The following is a 17,357-nucleotide window of genomic DNA, read 5'->3' as shown; positions in this document are numbered from 1 at the left end:
GCCCGGCCCCCTCCCACCTCTTTCTCACTCCTCAGGGGAGGGGCCGGCAGCCCTGTGGGCGGGGCCTGTGGGGAGCTGCTCACCACATCCTCCTCTTCCTCCCCACCAGGCACACGCGGCCTGAGGGCCCTGGGTGGCAGCCACACTGTGCCGAGTGACCCGCGGGCTCCGGTCTGACTGTTTGCCTGCTTCTTCCTGAGTGTGCCTGACAGCTGCACAGCTGTCTGTCTGTCTGGCTGGCTGGCTGCCTGCCTGCCTGTCTCTCTGCGCATCTGCCCGGCTGGCCACCTGCCTCTCTGCTTGACTTCCTCTGTCTTGTCTGCTGTGTGTCCCCTCCCTGGTGCAGCCGATTGGTCCCCTCCCCAGTCTCTACCTTCTGTCCGTGGGTGACCTCTCTGGGATGTGACCGTCCGTTGCCTGTGCCCCACAGCTGGCTCCCTCTGTGTGTTCTGCCTGCCGGGAGCCCGGCTGCCATCCATCGGGCTGACAGGTTGTCTGCTTGTCTGGCTGGTGACTCGGGGCAGGCTGTGGATCCCCACCCCCTAGCCCTGCCTGTTCCCTCTAACTCCTGCTCCCCACCTCATGCTGAGCCTCGCTGCCACCCCCTGGAAGCCCACTGGATTTCCCGGAGCAAACAGAATGGATTTCTGAGGGAGAAGCTGGAACAGCAGGTAACGGCTCCAGACACTCTTCTCCGAGGGAGCCTGGCACCTTCTTTGCCAGAGTTGGGAGGAAATCGAGGGGTTTCGCGCCCTCGTCATAGCTGAGACAGTGAGAGCAGCAGAGTTGGGGCTGGAGTCTCCTGTTCAGCGCAGCTCAGGATGACCGCACTGTCTCTCTGTGGGTCTGCCGGAGCCGGGAGGCAGGGGCATGGCTGAGATGACCCCAGGAGCTGGCTGTGCAAACCAGCCTCCAAAAGGCAAGGGTTGGGGAAAGAAAGCCCAGCCCAGCCCAAGCCCAACACCTTAGTCACCGTGGTTCTGGACTCCTGAACAGGGCAGAGTGGGCACGGGCGACACCATGTGATGGTGTGGCACTTCTAGGGGGGCTATTTTGGAGGAGGAGGGGAAGAGATTTTGTGCCAGGTTCCGTGTTTTAGCTTCTCTAGGTCATCTAACCCCTCAAAATGGCTTGCTGTACCCATTTCACAGAGAAAGAATGGGGGCTGGCTCTGAGAGGTAGAGTGATTTTCCCAAGGTGACTCACCAGTGTGCAGCAGGGTGGGCAGGTGACTCGGAGGCTGGTCCTGTCCTCCACACTGTCTCCTCAGAAAGCCCAGGGCATGGGCCCCCTGGAGGCGAGGGGAGCTAGGGTACTGGCGGAGGCTGAGCCTGGAAGCATGGGTTGAATTTTGACACGCAGAAAGGGGGGAGGAGCAGGCACTTTCCTGGCCAAGCAGCCAGGTGACTGAAGGCCTCCGGTGGGGACGCTGGACTTGGAGCCGGAGCAGCGGATCCAGGGCAGGCGGCATTAAATCGTCAGGGGCTGCTCCTGGAAGGACATCTGCCTTCCCCTGGGGGAAAGCGTGGGGGTTTTAGAAGCACATGGTGAAGTGGGGAAAACCTGGCGGGTTCAAAAGCCAGCCATGCGACTCCCTAGCTGGGTGAGCGTGAGCGTGTCTCTGCTGCGTCCAGCCTCGTGGAGTCTCAGTTTTCTCCTCTGTAAAATGGGGTGAAGGCAGTTCCATCCTCGTGGGGCTAGTTGTGAGGATTGGAGGGAGGAAAAATATGAAAACTGCGGGCTGGAGACCTGCCCAGGAAGGCGGCTCGTAACTGTGAGGATCCTGGGAGCCTACGGCAGAGAAGGGCTGGAGTCCCAAGAGTGGAAGAGGGTTCAGGGAGAACCTGAAGTCCTCCCTACCTCGGCCTCCATCGTGCTAGTCCTCCCAGCGCCAGGGCTCAGCCCGCTGTTGGCACCCGAGGGTCTCCCACAAAGTCACAGGTGAGGCCGGGAGCCTCACTCAGCCCATTTCACAGACAAGATGGTTGGGGATCCCAGGTCACCTGTGGCCGTAGTTACCTGCTCCCAGGTTACCTGCTCCCCGGATTACCTGCTCCCTTTGGTGGGCTCAGCGGAAGCCCTGGTCTGGCGCACTCCACACCTGACAGGGTGTCTGGATCCTCAGCAGACAGCCCCACAGGGGAGGAAGCTAAACCAAACTAGTGTTAGGAGGAGAATGAACTCCAGGGTCAGGAGAGGTGGGGTGAACGAGACGGAGGCTGAGCCCTGGCCTCCCCACCTTCCCAGCGAGGGCTGAGGGGTGGAGACCTAAAAGGCTCATGGGCAGTGGGGTGGGGGGAGGCCGGTGGAGGAGGTGGAAGAGGGGAAGGGGCATCAGAGGCTTTGGGCGGCACCATTTCTGTCCCTGGCGCCTGATAAATAAATGGATGAAAGGAAGAGGGCAACTGTGATTTCAGGGAGGAGAGCCAGTGCCTTCGGAGTCTCCGCAGGCGGGAGGGACGGCTGGGAGGCCCCTGTGCCAGGTGGGGGGCGCGGAGCTTTGGTGTTAGCCAGGACGGGGTGGATACCCAGCCGTACCCCGTGGTACCTGCGTGACCTGGGGTAAGCCATGTAGCCCCCCTCAACCTCCCTTTCCCCATCTGTAACATCCATTTCAAGGCTTTATTCTCCAGGTGTGTCTTTGAGCATGTGCTGTGCAGCAGGCACTGTCCCAGGTCCTGGGGATTCAGGGGCGCAGACGGCGCAGGGAGGAGGGGAAGGGGCCTGAGCTGGAGGCAGCCTGAGGACAGGAGGAAGAAACACCACAGGGAGGAGGGTCTTCTGCCCTCGCAGCCCCTTCCTCGCCCACCTCTCCCGACATTGCCCTCTAGTGCACCCTGAAATGTGCGGGAGGGGCCAGAGGGAGCAGAGCGGGGCCTCAACCCACCCTCTGGCTCACAGGTGCCCCCGCCTCCACTCCTTGCCCTGGCGCAGGGCCAAAGGGACTTTTTACGACAGCTCATATGCAAGATCTGAGTAAACTTGGAACTTCTGAAACATCCTGAGAATATTCCCCAGGCTGCAGGCAGGGGCCCCACTGATACCCTCCAGTAGCCGGACACCTGCAGCAGATGCCTAGCCTGCTGGTCCCCACAGCCCCCAGGAAAGGTCCGGCCACCTGAGTGGTCCCCAGAGAGGTGGGGCAAGGACACCAACCTGGCTCCCTGCTCAGGCTCTGGTCCTTCCTCACTGGGTGACCATAGGCAGGGTGTTGGGCCCCTCTGGGCTTCTCTTTCTCAAATGCCAAGAAGGTTTAAGGATGTAGATGGGTACCAGGGCCTGCAGAGCTTCTCCAGTACAATCCATAACACTCAGCATACTTTGGCCAGGGTGAAGGCAGGCTGGTAGGGTCCTGCTGGGCAGGGGGGGGGGGCAGTTAGAGGGCAGGCCACCAGCCCTGTCCCAGCCACTTGCCTGGCAGCTGCAAGTATCCCTTCTTTCTCTGCCTTCTACCCAGCCTATCCTGGTCTGGAGGAAAAGGGGTAGGAGGGAGGGGTGGCTACAGGAGCTGAGAGGGGTGACACAGGCTGGACGAGATTGCCCAGCACGGTGGAGATCGCAGGGCAGGTAGAGAAGGCACAGGCAGGGAGCCGTTGCCGGGAGTGGAGCCTGCTTCTCCGCTTGGAGAGGTTTGCTCAGGATGGGAGAAGTGTCATAGGGAAAGCCTGTTCGGGCCTAGGACAGGCTTCATGGGCGAGGATCCCAGCTCGCCTGGGAGGGAGACACAGACAGGTGTCACCGGCTGAGGTTGGGATAGGACCTTGCTCTCGTGTTCAGCTCCTACTGACTAAGCTATGACCCCAAGGTCCTGGCACACCTGGGCGCAGACACCCACAACCTACCCCTTGCCACTGGCAGGAAAAAAAAAACCACTTGCAAAAAGCAACTCATGTTCCCCATACACCTACGATGTGCCTGCCTCACACTCCCTCAGCCCGGCCAGGGCATAGCCGCATTCTATAGAGGAGGAAGACTGAGCTCCAAACAAAGGAAGAGATATGCCTAAGGGTCCTCTAAGGGTTACCAGCAGAGGCTCCTTTCTGATTTAGGGCTGCCAGGCTGGTTGTCCCCCAGCCCGAGAGCTCTGCTTGGCTGAGAAGTTTCTGTGTGGCCCTGGGCAGCCCACTGTCCCTCTCTGAAAGTTCCTTGTTGCTAATCTGATGACAGGAGTCATGACTGCTCAGAGCCTGGGAGCCAAGGGTGTTGCTTGGGGTAGAAGGAAGTTCTTGGGGGCTGTGATGGAGCTGATGGGGAAACTGAGATCTCTCGGGGGGCTGCCTGCGGTTCTGCTCTTTGTATGACTGGACACAGCAATTCTTCACCTTGTTCGTTCATTTGCCATTGCCCCAGCTACTTGTTGAGCACCTGCTATGCTCCAGACCCCACTCCACGTGCTAGGGATACTTTCTTTTGTAAACAAAACGGAGAATTTCCCAGCCTCTGGGAGCTTATGCTCCATGACGGAGACAGGTCATAAACACAAAAACAGAAACACTTACTAAACTAATTCTAATATTACACCCATGAGGAAGGAAACAAAGAGATGTGTGGGCCAGAGAATGGCAGGGGACACCCATATGAGAAGGTGACAATGGCCCCTTTGAAGGGGCGACATAAAAGTTAAAACCGGAGGATGAGGAATCAAAGAAGCAGGAGGAAAACTGCTGGACAGAGGGAATGGCATGTGCAAAGGCCCTGGGGTGGAGGGGGGGGGAATTTAGAGTGCTGGAGCTTTTAATCCTTGTCAGGTACATTGAGATCCTCAATTCACCAAATTTCATAAAGAGGAGTCAAAAAGAATACATTTAATTTTGGGATGTATAGTCCGTGTGGGTTTTAACGTTGAGGGTAGGCTTTAAAGCCCGTTATGATAGAAAGTATTCCCTTTTATTTTTATCGTGGAACAAAAGTGATGAGCATCAAAAAAAAATTTTTTTTTTTAAAAGTGGTGAGCATCCTCTGGGTGTCAGGCACTGGTTATAATCGCTGGCGATTCAGCGGTAACCAAGACACACCCGGTCCCCGCTGGACTGTTGCTCAAAATGTCACTGAAAGCACCCTGAGCAGTGTGTGCTCTGGTGGAGGGATGGACCCCAGAGGAAAGAGTGACTCATGCGCTTTGGAGAGGTTTGAAGATTGACAGAGGAGGCCACATTTGAACTGGATTTCAAACCTGAATTTTTCTAATTCACGAGTGGGAGGCTGACAGGCCACCACGGACCCTGGCGACTTCTAGTGGCTGAAAGAGCACATGCTAAGGTGTGGAAGCGGGGTGAACGGGGACGGTGGGGAAGCTGTCGGGAACCTGGTGTACCTGGAGCCCACGATGGGTACCGGGGGCCAGAGGGAGTGCTGGGGAGCAGATCCTGAAATGTCTTGAATACTGGGCAAGGACTTTGGGGTCTTTTCTGAGGGGCCACGGGGAGCCACGGAATGACCAGCTGCAGCACAGACTGGGCGGAGGTGGCCCAGCTGGACGCTGGAGAGAGGCCAGCAGGAAGGCAGGTGGACAGAAGTCCTTAGAGGCCAGGGATAAACTGGGAGCCCCTTCTGTGTTCCCTTTCGGGAAGTCCCTCAGTCTTGACACTTCCCCTTCTGGCGACCTGTTGGCTCTTGTTTCTGGCATGGCTGGGGAGTCCCTCTTCACCCACCTCGTTTCTTTTGGGTCCCTATGGGAAACGGGCCATTTTGCTCTTACCGCACTCCTCCCTTACCTTTCACTTTCAAGCCCCAGTCCCCGCCCCAGCCCCAGCCCCACTGGAGGTGACAGCTGACCCGACACACTCGACACAAACTCGGCAATCTGCTCCTGAATCATCAGTGAGGGAAAGAAGACCCAGGGTGACCAAAGCTTGGGTTCTTTCCAGTTTGGGGTGGTTGTAAACAATGCTGCCCTGAATGCCCCGGCGTACATCTGATTGTGTACAGATGTTTGTGTTTTGTTTTTTTTTTTTTTGATGCGCAGCCTGGAGGTGGGATTCTCTTCACCAGAATTGTTCCAAAGTGGTTTTACCAAATTGCACGCGCACCAGAACATTGAGCAGAGATGGAGAGTTTGGATTACTCTGTGTCCTTTATGAGCACAGAATTGTCTTTTTCCTCTTAGCCTTTCTGGGGTGATATGTTGTGGTATCACACGGAGATGTAAATTTGCATTTTTCTTGATGAGTCATGGTTTTAAGCACCTTTTACTATCCTTATTGGCCATTTGGATGTCTTTGGTGAAATGTCTCTTTAATAAGCCTTTTGTCCTTTTTTTCAAAATTGAGTTTTGTGTTGTTTATTGTTGTTTTGTAGGAGTTCTTTATACATGCTGGATATCTATATCTTACATATATATATATGAATTACATGCATAACATATTTTAGGGGCACCTGGATGGCTCAGTGGTTGAGCATCTGCCTTCGGCCCAGGGCGTGATCCCAGGGTCCTGGGATCAAGTCCCACATTGGGCTCCCCGCAGGGAGTCTGCTTCTCCCTCTGCCTGTGTCTCTGCCTCTCTCTCTGTGTCTCTCATGAATAAATAATAAATAAAATATTTAAAAAAATAAATAACATATATTTTATAATTTTATATATATTACATGTATTACATTATATGTAACTATATAAAATATAAGAATTGTATATAATTGTATAAAAGAAACATACAGGTATAGATATAGAGATACAGATATAATCTCTTCTCATTTCAGTTTCTTTTCCATCCTCTTAATGAAATCTTTGGTGAACAAAAATTCTTAATTTTAATAAGGTTCAATTTATCAGTCTTTTTCTTTACAGCTCAAGCTTTCTGTGTGCTGTTTAGGAAGTGTTGTCTGCCCTAAGGTCATGAAAAGATTATCCTCTGTTTTCTTCTAGAAGTTTTATTGTTTTACTTCTGACACTAGGTCTACAAAATATCTGGAGTTTATGTGTGATGTGAAGTGGAGGGTCAAGATTTATTTTTTTCCTGTATGACTATCCTACTGTCATTTTTAAAAAATCATGCTTTCCTCATGACTTTGCAGTTGTGTCTTTGTTGAAAATCAAGTAACTATAATCGTGAGTCTATTTCTGGCCTCTGTTCTTTTCCACTGGCCAGTTGATTTTTCCTTGCAACAGTACCATATTCTTCTTCATGATTGTCTAAACTCTTCTCGGTTCTTTGCAATTCTATATAAATCTTCACACTAGCTTGTCAATTTCCACCAAAGGAAATCCTGCTGGGAATTTGCTTGAAGCTTGAGATTTCACTGAAACTTTAGTTCTATTTGGGGAGAACAAACATCTTTAAAATATGAAATTTTCTAATTCATGAACATGTATGTTCCTCCATTTATTTGTCTCTTTAAACATTTACCTTACTGGTATCTTGTAGGTTTCTGTGTAGAGGTGCATCTTTCATTAGAGTTCTTTAGAGTATTTGATTTTTTATGCTAATACAAATTGTATAATTTTTAAAATTCCATCTTTGTTCTTGGTATATAGAAATACAACAGATTTTCTTCACAGTTTATTAACTTTGTTAACACACCTTTTCAAGCTCAAGTTCTAGATATAGGAAGAAATAGCTGCCAAACCCAGTTCACTTCAACTGACTACCAGTTGGGGTCTTCCAACCTTTGCTTTTATAATGTCTATAGACCCCTTCATCTGCTAATCTCATGAGTTCAAGGCACAGCATTCCAGCTGTGGACTTCATAAATTAGCAGATATTATTTTCTTCTCTTAACAAGTTTCCTAGGGACAATGTAGAACAGTGCAGTATTGTTAAGCGTGTGCATGTTGTTGTACTGCCGATCTCTGAAACTTTCACAACTGAAATTTCATACCCATTGAACAACTCATTACCCTCCATCCTCTGAAAAACCACCATTCTACTTTCTGTTTCTGTGAGTTTGATGATTTCAGATATGTCATGTAAGTGGAATCATACAGTATTTGTCTTTTAGTGATTGGCTTATTTCACTTAGCATAAAGTCCTCGAAGTTCATTCATGTTGTAGCATTCTTTCTTTTTAAGGCTAAATAATATTCTACTGTATGTATGTGCCGGATTTTCTTTATTCATTCATCGGTTGGTGAGTGTAGGTTGCTTACACATCTCGACAGTTGTGACATGCTGCAGTGAACACTGGTGTGCAAATATCTTTGAGATCCTGTTTTCAATTCTCTTGGATATCTACCCAGCATCTAGCATCCCTGGATAACATGGTAGTTCTCTTTTTACTTTTTTGTTTAAAGATTTTATTTATTTATCCATGAGACACACAGGGGGAGAGAGAGGGACAGAGACACAGGCAGAGGGAGAAGCAGGCTCCATGCCAGGAGCCCGATGTGGGACTCGATCCCGGATCTCCAGGAACACACCCTGGGCCAAAGGCGGCGCTAAACTGCTGAGCCACCCGGGCTGCCCTCTTTTTAATTTTTTGAGGAAGCTCTATACTGTCTCCTATTATGTCTGCACCATTTAGTAATTCCACAAATAGTGTATAGTGGGTACAGTTTTTCTACATTCTCACCAACACAATATCTATCCTCATAGGTGTGAAGTAATAGCTCATTGTGGTTTTGATTTGCATTTTCCTAATGATTAGTGATGTTGAGTGTCTTTTCATATACTTATTGGCCGCTTTCAAGACTTTTACCTATTTTTTAATCTATTTATTTTAATTTTAATTTAATCAATTAATTAACACATAGTATATTATTAGTTTCAGGGGTAGAGTTTAGTGATTTATCAGTTGCATATAACACCCGTGTGCTCATTTTATCAAGTGCTCTCCTTAATGCCCATCACCCAATTACCCCTCCCCCCACCTACCTCTGTTCCAGTAACCCTCAGTGTTTCCTATAGTTCAGAGCCTCTTGTGGTTTGTCTCTCTCTGATTTTGTCTTATTATATTTTTCCTTCCCTTTCTCTATGTTCATCTGTTTTGTTTCTTAAATTCCACATATGAGTAAAATCATAATGATAATTTTATTTCTCTGATTGACTTACTTTGTTGAGCATAATACCCTCCAGTCCATCCACATCATGGAATATTACTCACCCATCAAAAAGAATGAAATATACATATATATATATAAATCACATCTTCTTCATCTACTCATTTGTTGATGGACAGCTGGGCTCTCCTTTACCTATTCTTCAATCAACTGAAGAATTTGTTACATTCTATTGTTTTTTTTACACTCTATTGCTATTTGTTTCATTTTGTTATAGAATTGCAGGAGTTCTTCATATCTACTGAATATATTCAGTAGAGGTTTGCAAAGTATAGGTTTGCAAATATTTCCTATCATTCTGTAGGTTGTCTTTTACCCTATTGATTGGTTCCTATGCTGTGCAGAGGGTCTTAATGTAACTCTGTCGATGGTTGCTTTAGTGTCTGTGCTTTTGGTATCATATCCAAGAAAGAATTGCCAAGCTCAATGTTCTGAACTTTTCCCTTATGTTTTCTTCTAGAAGTCTTATAGTTTCAAGTCTTATATTTAGATCTTGAATCCATTTTAAGTTAATTTTTGTGTATGATGTAAGAGTCCATGCCCACTTTTTTGCATGTTCATATCCAGGTGTCCCAACACCATCTGTTGAAGAGACTGTCCTTTCTTCACTAACCAAGTATGCAAAGATTTATTACTGGGCTCTCTATTTTGTTCCATTGGTCTCTATGCCTGTTTTTATGCCAATACCCACTCTGTCTTTGTGCCAATATCTATATGTCTGTCTTTATGTCAATGCCTACTGTGATTACTGTAGCAGGATAATATGTCTTGAAATTAGGAAATGTGAGGCTTGTAGCTTTGTTTCTCATTGTCAAAGATTTCTTTGGTTATTCAGAGTCCTTTGAGATTCCATATGAATTTTAGTATGGTTTTCTCCTATTTCTGCAAAAACAAAATGCCACTGAGATCCTGACAGAGTCTACACTGAATGTGCAGATTGCTTTTTACATTTTAATAATATTAAGTCTTCCAATTCATGAACATGGGATGTCTTTCCATTTACTTGTGCCTTCTTTTAATTTCTTTTAGCAATGTTTTGTAGTTTTCAGAGTGTAAGTCTTTCATTTCCTTGGTTAAGTTTATTCCTAAGTATTTTATTCTTTGTGATGCTATTATAGATTTTTTTTTATTTATGATAGTCACAGAGAAAGAGAGAGAGAGAGAGAGAGAGAGAGGCAGAGACATAGGCAGAGGGAGAAGCAGGCTCCATGCACCAGGAGCCTGACGTGGGATTCGATCCCGGGTCTCCAAGGATCGCACCCTGGGCCAAAGGCAGGCGCTAAACCGCTGCGCCACACAGGGATCCCAGTGATGCTATTATAAATGATATTATTTTGATTCCCTTTTGAATTGTTCATTGTTAACATGTAAAAATGCAACTAATTTTGTTGATTTTATATCATTCTACTTTGCTGAGTTTATTAGCCTAATGTGTGTGTGTGTGTGTGTGTGTGTGTGTGTGTAATCTTTAGGGTTTTCTCTATATAAAATCATGTCAGCTTTGAACAGAGATAATATTATTTCTTCCTTTCCAATTTGACTGCCTTTTACTAATTTTTTTATTGCCTAATTTCTTTGACTAGGATGTATAGTACTATGTTAGATAGAAGTGGTGAGAGTGGGCATTTTTGCTTCATTCCTGATCTTAAAGGAAAAGCTATCTGTTTCTTACCAATGAGTAAGAGGTTAGCTGTAGGCTTTTATATATGATCTTTATTGTGTTGAGGTGATTTCCTTCTATTTCTAGTTTGCTAAATGTCTTTATCATGAAAAGATGTTGAATTTTGTCAAGTGCCTTTTCTGCATCCATTGAAATGATCACATGATGTGTGTGTGTGTGTGTGTGTGTGTGTGTGTGTGCGTGTCTTTGGTCTGTTGATGTGGTGTATTTTTGGATACTGAACCATCCTTGTATCCCAGGGACAAATCCCACTTGTTCATGGTGTATAATCATTTTAATGTGCTGTTGGATTCAGTTTATTAGTGTCTTGTCAAGGATTTTTGCATCAGTACTCACCAGGAATATTGGTTTGGAGTTTTCGTTGTCTGGTTTTGGTATCAGGGTAATGGTGCCCTCATAAAATGAGTTTGGAAATGTTCTCTTATCTTCAGCTTTTCTGGAAGAGTTTGAGGAGGATTGGCATTAATTCATCTTTAAACATTTGGTAGAATTCACCAGTGAAGTCATCTGGTCTTATCGAATCAATTTGCTCACTATAAATATGTTCAGATTTTCTATTTCTTCAAAATCAGTATTGTTTGGTCATATGTTTCTAGACATTTATCCATTTCTTCTCCATTATTGAGTTTGTTGATGTATAATTATTCTTTATAATCATTTTATTTCTGTGGCATCAGTTGTTGTGTCTTCTCTTTTCTGACTTTAATTATTTGAATCTTCTCTTATTTTTTTAGTCTAGCTGAGGGTTTGTCAATTTTGTTGATCTTCAGAAATACAATAGACTTTTTATATTGGTCTCGTATTCAGCATCCTTGCTTAACAATTATTATTCTAATAGTTTGTTAAGTTTCTGGAATTTTCTAGGTGCTCAATCCTTATATCATTCCAATCCTTATAATTTTCTAATCTTTATAAATTTATTTGTTTTTCTTGCCTTATTGCATTGACTAAGACCTCCAGTATAAGATATTCTTGTCTTTTTCCTGCCTTCAGGATAATAGTGTTGCTGTAGCATTCAGTATTTGACCATTATGGAAAATGTTAATTGTGCATATTGTGTGCATGTGTATGTGTGTGCTTCTTATCAGATCAAAGAAGATTCCTTCTATTTCTGGTTTTCTGAGAGTGTTTTAAAGATTGTGAATGGGAGTTACAGTTTATGAAATGTGTTTTCTGAACCTATTATCATATGTTTCTTTTTTAATTTGTTAATGTGATGAAATAGATTACTGATTACAAATGCCAACCTAACCCTGTATTCCTGAAATAAACCTCATGTGATAATGATGTCTATCTATCTACTTTTGTATATATTATTACATTTGATTTGTTAATATTTTGTTTAGGATCTTTGTATGTATATTTATGGGATAGATTGATCTCTAATTTTACTTTCTTTTAATGTCAAGTTTTGGTGATACAAAGCTGTCTTTTATTCCAGTGTTTAGTTCACTTACATTTAACAAAAGTACTGATGTGTTTGGGATTAAGTCTACCATCTTACTATTTGTTTTCCTTTTGTCTATTATTTCTTTCTTTTTTCTTGTTTCATTTTTTGAAGAGTAAAATTTAAAAAATTATCATTTTGTTTCCTGTTATATTTTCTTTTTTAATTCTTGGGGATCCCTGGGTGGCGCAGCGGTTTGGCACCTGCCTTTGGCCTGGGGCGCGATCCTGGAGACCTGGGATCGAATCCCACATCGGGCTCCCGGTGCATGGAGCCTGCTTCTCCCTCTGCCTGTGTCTCTGCCTCTCTCTCTCTCTCTCTGTGACTATCATAAAAAAATAATAAAAAAATAATTCTTTTAGCGCTTTCCTTGAGATTACAATATGGATACTTTTTAAAAAGATTTTATTTATTTATTCATGAGAAACACAAAGAGAGAGAGAGAGAGAGAGAGAGAGAAGCAGAGATATAGGCAGAGGGAGAAGCAGACTTCATGTAGGGAGCCTGATGTGGAACTCGATCCCAGGACTACAGGATCACGCCCTGGGCTGAAGGCAGGCACTAAACCGCTGAGCCACCCAGGGACCCCATACAATGTGCATACTTAATTTTTTTTTAGTCTATCTTATATAGGTAGACTTATATTGAGTCTACCTTATATTTATAATTTCCCAGACAATACAGTGACCTTTAACTTTATTCATTCCTTTTTACGTTTGGGGTGTCATGGTAATGTATTTTAATTTTGCATATAGTTTAAATTTCGTAAGACATCATCCTTATTATTATTTTAAGCAATTATTATTATTTTACATTTATAATATTCTCTATTGCTTTTTATTCCTTCCTATATTACTTTGCTTCTCATCTGGTGTTATTTTTCTTTTGCCCAGAAGACTCACTTTAATATATCTTTTGATGTAGTCTAGTGACAAGTTCTCTCAGCTTTTTTCTTCTCTTTTCTTTTCTTTTTGAAAAATATCCTTATTTTGCTTTTATTTTAAAAATTATAATTAAGATCTAATTTACATACCATCCAATTCACCTTTTAAAAGTATACAGCTAAGTGGTTTTTAGTATATTACAAAGTTGTGTAACCATCACCACTGTTAACTGCAGAACATTTTCATATAAATGGAGTCATACAATATGTAGATTTTGTGTCTGGCTTCTTTACCTTAACATAAATTTTTTTTTTTTTTTAATAAATTTTTGTTCTTTTTTTTTTTTTAATTTTTATTTATTTATGATAGTCACAGAGAGAGAGAGAGAGAGGCAGAGACACAGGCGGAGGGAGAAGCAGGCTCCATGCACCGGGAGCCCGATGTGGGATTCGATCCCGGGTCTCCAGGATCGCGCCCTGGGCCAAAGACAGGCGCCAAACCGCTGCGCCACCCAGGGATCCCCCTTAACATAAATTTTTAAGATGCATCTGTGTTGAAGCATATATCAGTACTTAAACTAATCTGATGGCTGAATAATATTCTTTTCTATGGATACTCTATGTTTTGTCCTTTCAATTGGTGGATATTGGGCTGCTTCCAGTTTGGGGCTATTATGATTAATGCTATTATGAATTTTCACACGCAGAGGTGCTTTTTTAATGGACATATATTTTCAATTATTTTCACTGTATACCTATGAATCAAATTGCTTGGTCATGTGATAACACTGTATTAACTTTTTGAGAAACTGCATAACTATTTCCCATAGCAAATGCACCATTTCACATTCCAATCAGCAATATATAAGGACTCCAGAACTCTACATTTTCACCCACTTTTAATTTTTCTTTTTTAAAATAGTCATCTAGTTAAGTTTGAAGTGATTTTTGTCTGCATTTCTCTATGAGTAATGATGATAGCACCTTCTCGTATGTTTAGTGGTCATTCATTAGTGTATCTTCTTTGGAGAAATTTCTATTCGAGTATTTTGCACAGATTGGGTTGTCTTTTAGATCTTGAGTTGTAATAATTCTTCATATATTCTGATACTAGACCCCTTACAAATACACAATTTAAACTATTTTTATTTATTCTGTATATTGCCTGGTAATGTCTTTTGATGTGTACAAAAGTTTTAAATTTTGAAATAGATCCAGTGTATCTATATTTTTCTTTGGTACTTGTGCTTTTGGTGTCCTATATAAGATATCTACTGTGTGATATAAGGTCACAAAGAGTTAGATCCGTGTTTTATTTTTAAAGTTTAATGTTTCTACCTCTCACAGCTAGGTCTTTGAGCCATTTTGAGTTAACTTTTGTGTGTGAGATAGGAGTCCAATTCCATTCTGTTTCATGTGGATATCCAATTGTCCCAGCACCATTTGTTTTAAAGACAATCTCCCCTCCATCAAATTATCTTGGCACCCTTATCAAATATCAATTTAACATAAATGTATAAGTTTCTTCCTGGACTTTGAATTTGATTCCATTAATCTATACATAGCTTAGTATCACACTGTGTTGATTAGTGTAGCTTTGAAGTAGGCTTTGAAATGGAGAAATCTGAGTCCTTCAAGTTTGTTCTTCTTTTTCAAGATACTTGTCTATTCTGGCCTCTTACATCTCCATTTGAATTTTAGGATCAGCTTTTTAACTTCTGGAAAAGAGCCAGCTGGGCTTTTGATAGGGATTACTTTGAATCTGTAGATCATTTGGGGAAGACAACAATATTGGGTCTTCCAGTCCATGAACCCATGGGATAGGCTTCCATTTATTTGGGCCTTCTATCATTCTTTCAATAATGTTTAGTAATTTTCAGTGTGTGTGTCTTACACTTTTGTTAAATTTCTATTTTATTCTTTTTGATATTATGGTAAAAGAAATTACTTTCTTAATTACATGTTCAGACTGTTCATTATTGTACAAAGATACAGTTGATTTTGCATATTCATCTTGCACCCTACAACCTTGCTAAACTCACTTATTAGGCCTAAAAGTTTTTGTTTGTTTGTTTGTTTTGTTTCATTTTGGCTTTTTGGTGTGGATTCTTTAGAATGTATATACAAGATCATATCATCTGCGAACAGAAATGCTTTACTTTTTCCTTTCCAATCAGGATGACTTTTATTTCTTTTTCTTGCCGAATTGTCTTGGCTAGAACCTCTAGTACAATGTTTAATAGAAATGAGAGTGGACATCTTTGTCTTGTTTATGATCTTAAAGGAAAATCTTTCTGTGTATAATGTTAACTGTGGAATTTTAGTAGATCTGTTTTCATATTGAGTTTGCCTTATTTTTTGAGGGATATTTTTTCTGGATATAAAATTCTAAGTTGGCTTTTAAGTATAATCTTCCTTTAATTTTTAAAATAGTTTTTCTATGATGTGTGTAGGTGTGTGGGTTGTTTTTTGTTGTATTTGTCTCTCTTAGGTTTGTAGGACTTCTTGAATCTGTGGATTAATATATTTTTCTGGTTTTGAAAAATTCTTAAGCAATACTTCTGTTATTGCTTCTGAATTGATCTCTCTGCCCTATGTCCTAATATATATATATATATATATATATATATATATATATATATATTCACAATGTATATGTCTCTTTTGCTCTTTTTTGTATTTTTATTTATTTATATTTTTATAAGACTTTATTTATTTATTTGTTTATTTATTTATTTATTCATGAGAGACACACAGAGAAAGGTAGAGATATAGGCAGAGGGAGAAGCAGGTTCCCTGTGGGGACCCTGGTGGGGGACTCAATCCTGGGACTCCAGGATCATACCCTGAGCTGAAGGCAGGTGCTCAACCACTGAGCCACCCAGGTGTCCCTCTTTTCTGCATTTTTAAACATTTTTTTCCTTTGAATGCTTCAATCTGAGTATTTTCTATTCCAGCTCAGCAGTCCTCTCTTTTAATGTTACAAATCCATTGCTAAATCCATTCATTTCTTACATATTTCAATTATTGAATTTTTTAGTTTTAGAGTTTCTACTTTTAAATAGATTCCATATTTCTGGTGGAATTCTTCAACATAGTCATCTGAGTATTTTTAAATCATGTTATGTAACACCACTTTCTGAATCACCTATGTGTCTATTTTACTCTTGATTTTTGGTCATTAGGTTCTGTTTTCTGGTTTGCCTTGTCAATTTAATTGAATGCTCAACATTGTGCATGAAAAATATAGAAGCCCTGGGTGAAGCTAGCTTTTTCCAGATAGGTTCTGATTTTCTTTTAGCAAATATATAGCAAATAGGCAGATCATCTTGATGCATTTATGGCTAAAATGTTTCTGATTTTTCCTTATTCTCAAGGTACATCCTTTCCTAAATACCTGGGTATTTACCAGGGCCTATTTTTCTTGCCAGGGCTTGAACTCTGATTCTTCCCTCACTGTTGTGAAACAACCAAAATCTCTTTAGTTTTTAAGCCCATTGCCAGATTCTTTCTGCTAGGTTTCTTGGTATGGGACTCGTTTGCAATGACTTGACACATGATTTGAGGGGAAATTGCATGCAGAATTTCAGTACATTTTCTTTTCTCTGGAACCCTGGCTTCTAAAGTACTATCTAACTTTATTGCTCTCTCATACCCTCTGTTTTTTTTTTCCCTACTTAGTAGTTTTCAACTACTGGTAGGGGTTTCAGTCTGATACCAGCTACTGCACCATAGCCAGAGGTGGAAATCCCCCTTCACATTTTATTTTACAAACATAAGATTAATTGACATTTAAAATTTTATTAAATAGTTTGGTCATACAAAAATATTTAAAAATATATTATATTTTGAATAATGTAGTCAACACCCATGGTAGCTTTGCTCAGTATCACCAAACTGTTGAAACACCTGACACATCCCCTCCTTTTCTACTCTATTCAAAGTTCGACATTTTTTATCATCCCTTTAAGTTTCTCTATATTTCCAGGACACATGTATGTTCACCTAAACAATATCTAGAGCTGTTTTACACGGTGTTAAATGTGATATAGATGGTATTACTATGCATGTATTCTTATTTTATTTTCACTATATATTTTGTTGGTGAGAGTCATTTGCTTTGCTGTGTGAAACTATGATTCATTTTCACATTGAGTGATTACATCACAATTGATCTTTCCATTCTCTTGTTGATGGATATTTAGGTTGTTTCCAATTTTTACTATTAAAATCAATGCTGCGTATGCTTCTTGTACATACATGCCAGAGTTTCATCAGTAGTGTACGTAGGAGTAAAATGGCTACGTCTTAATACAAGCACCTGCTCAAATTTATTAGACCATGTCAAACTATTT

At 42.3% G+C, this 17,357-nt stretch overlaps 1 protein-coding gene across 1 annotated transcript in view; it reads left to right on the top strand.

Moving 5' to 3' along the window:
- The first annotated feature begins 215 nt into the window (after window positions 1-215).
- Window positions 216-17,357, top strand: part of IL21R (interleukin 21 receptor) — a 36,306-nt gene continuing 19,164 nt past the window's right edge. The window contains exon 1 of the mRNA XM_041749690.1: window positions 216-671. The gene's annotated coding sequence lies outside the window, so the exon portion shown is untranslated. The remainder of the gene's footprint in view (window positions 672-17,357) is intronic.

This window comes from Vulpes lagopus, chromosome 3, assembly GCF_018345385.1.
Source record: "Vulpes lagopus strain Blue_001 chromosome 3, ASM1834538v1, whole genome shotgun sequence".
Lineage (NCBI taxonomy): Eukaryota > Metazoa > Chordata > Mammalia > Carnivora > Canidae > Vulpes > Vulpes lagopus.
Note: the sequence above shows the minus strand (reverse complement) of the source record. Positions and strands in the feature narration are given on the sequence as shown.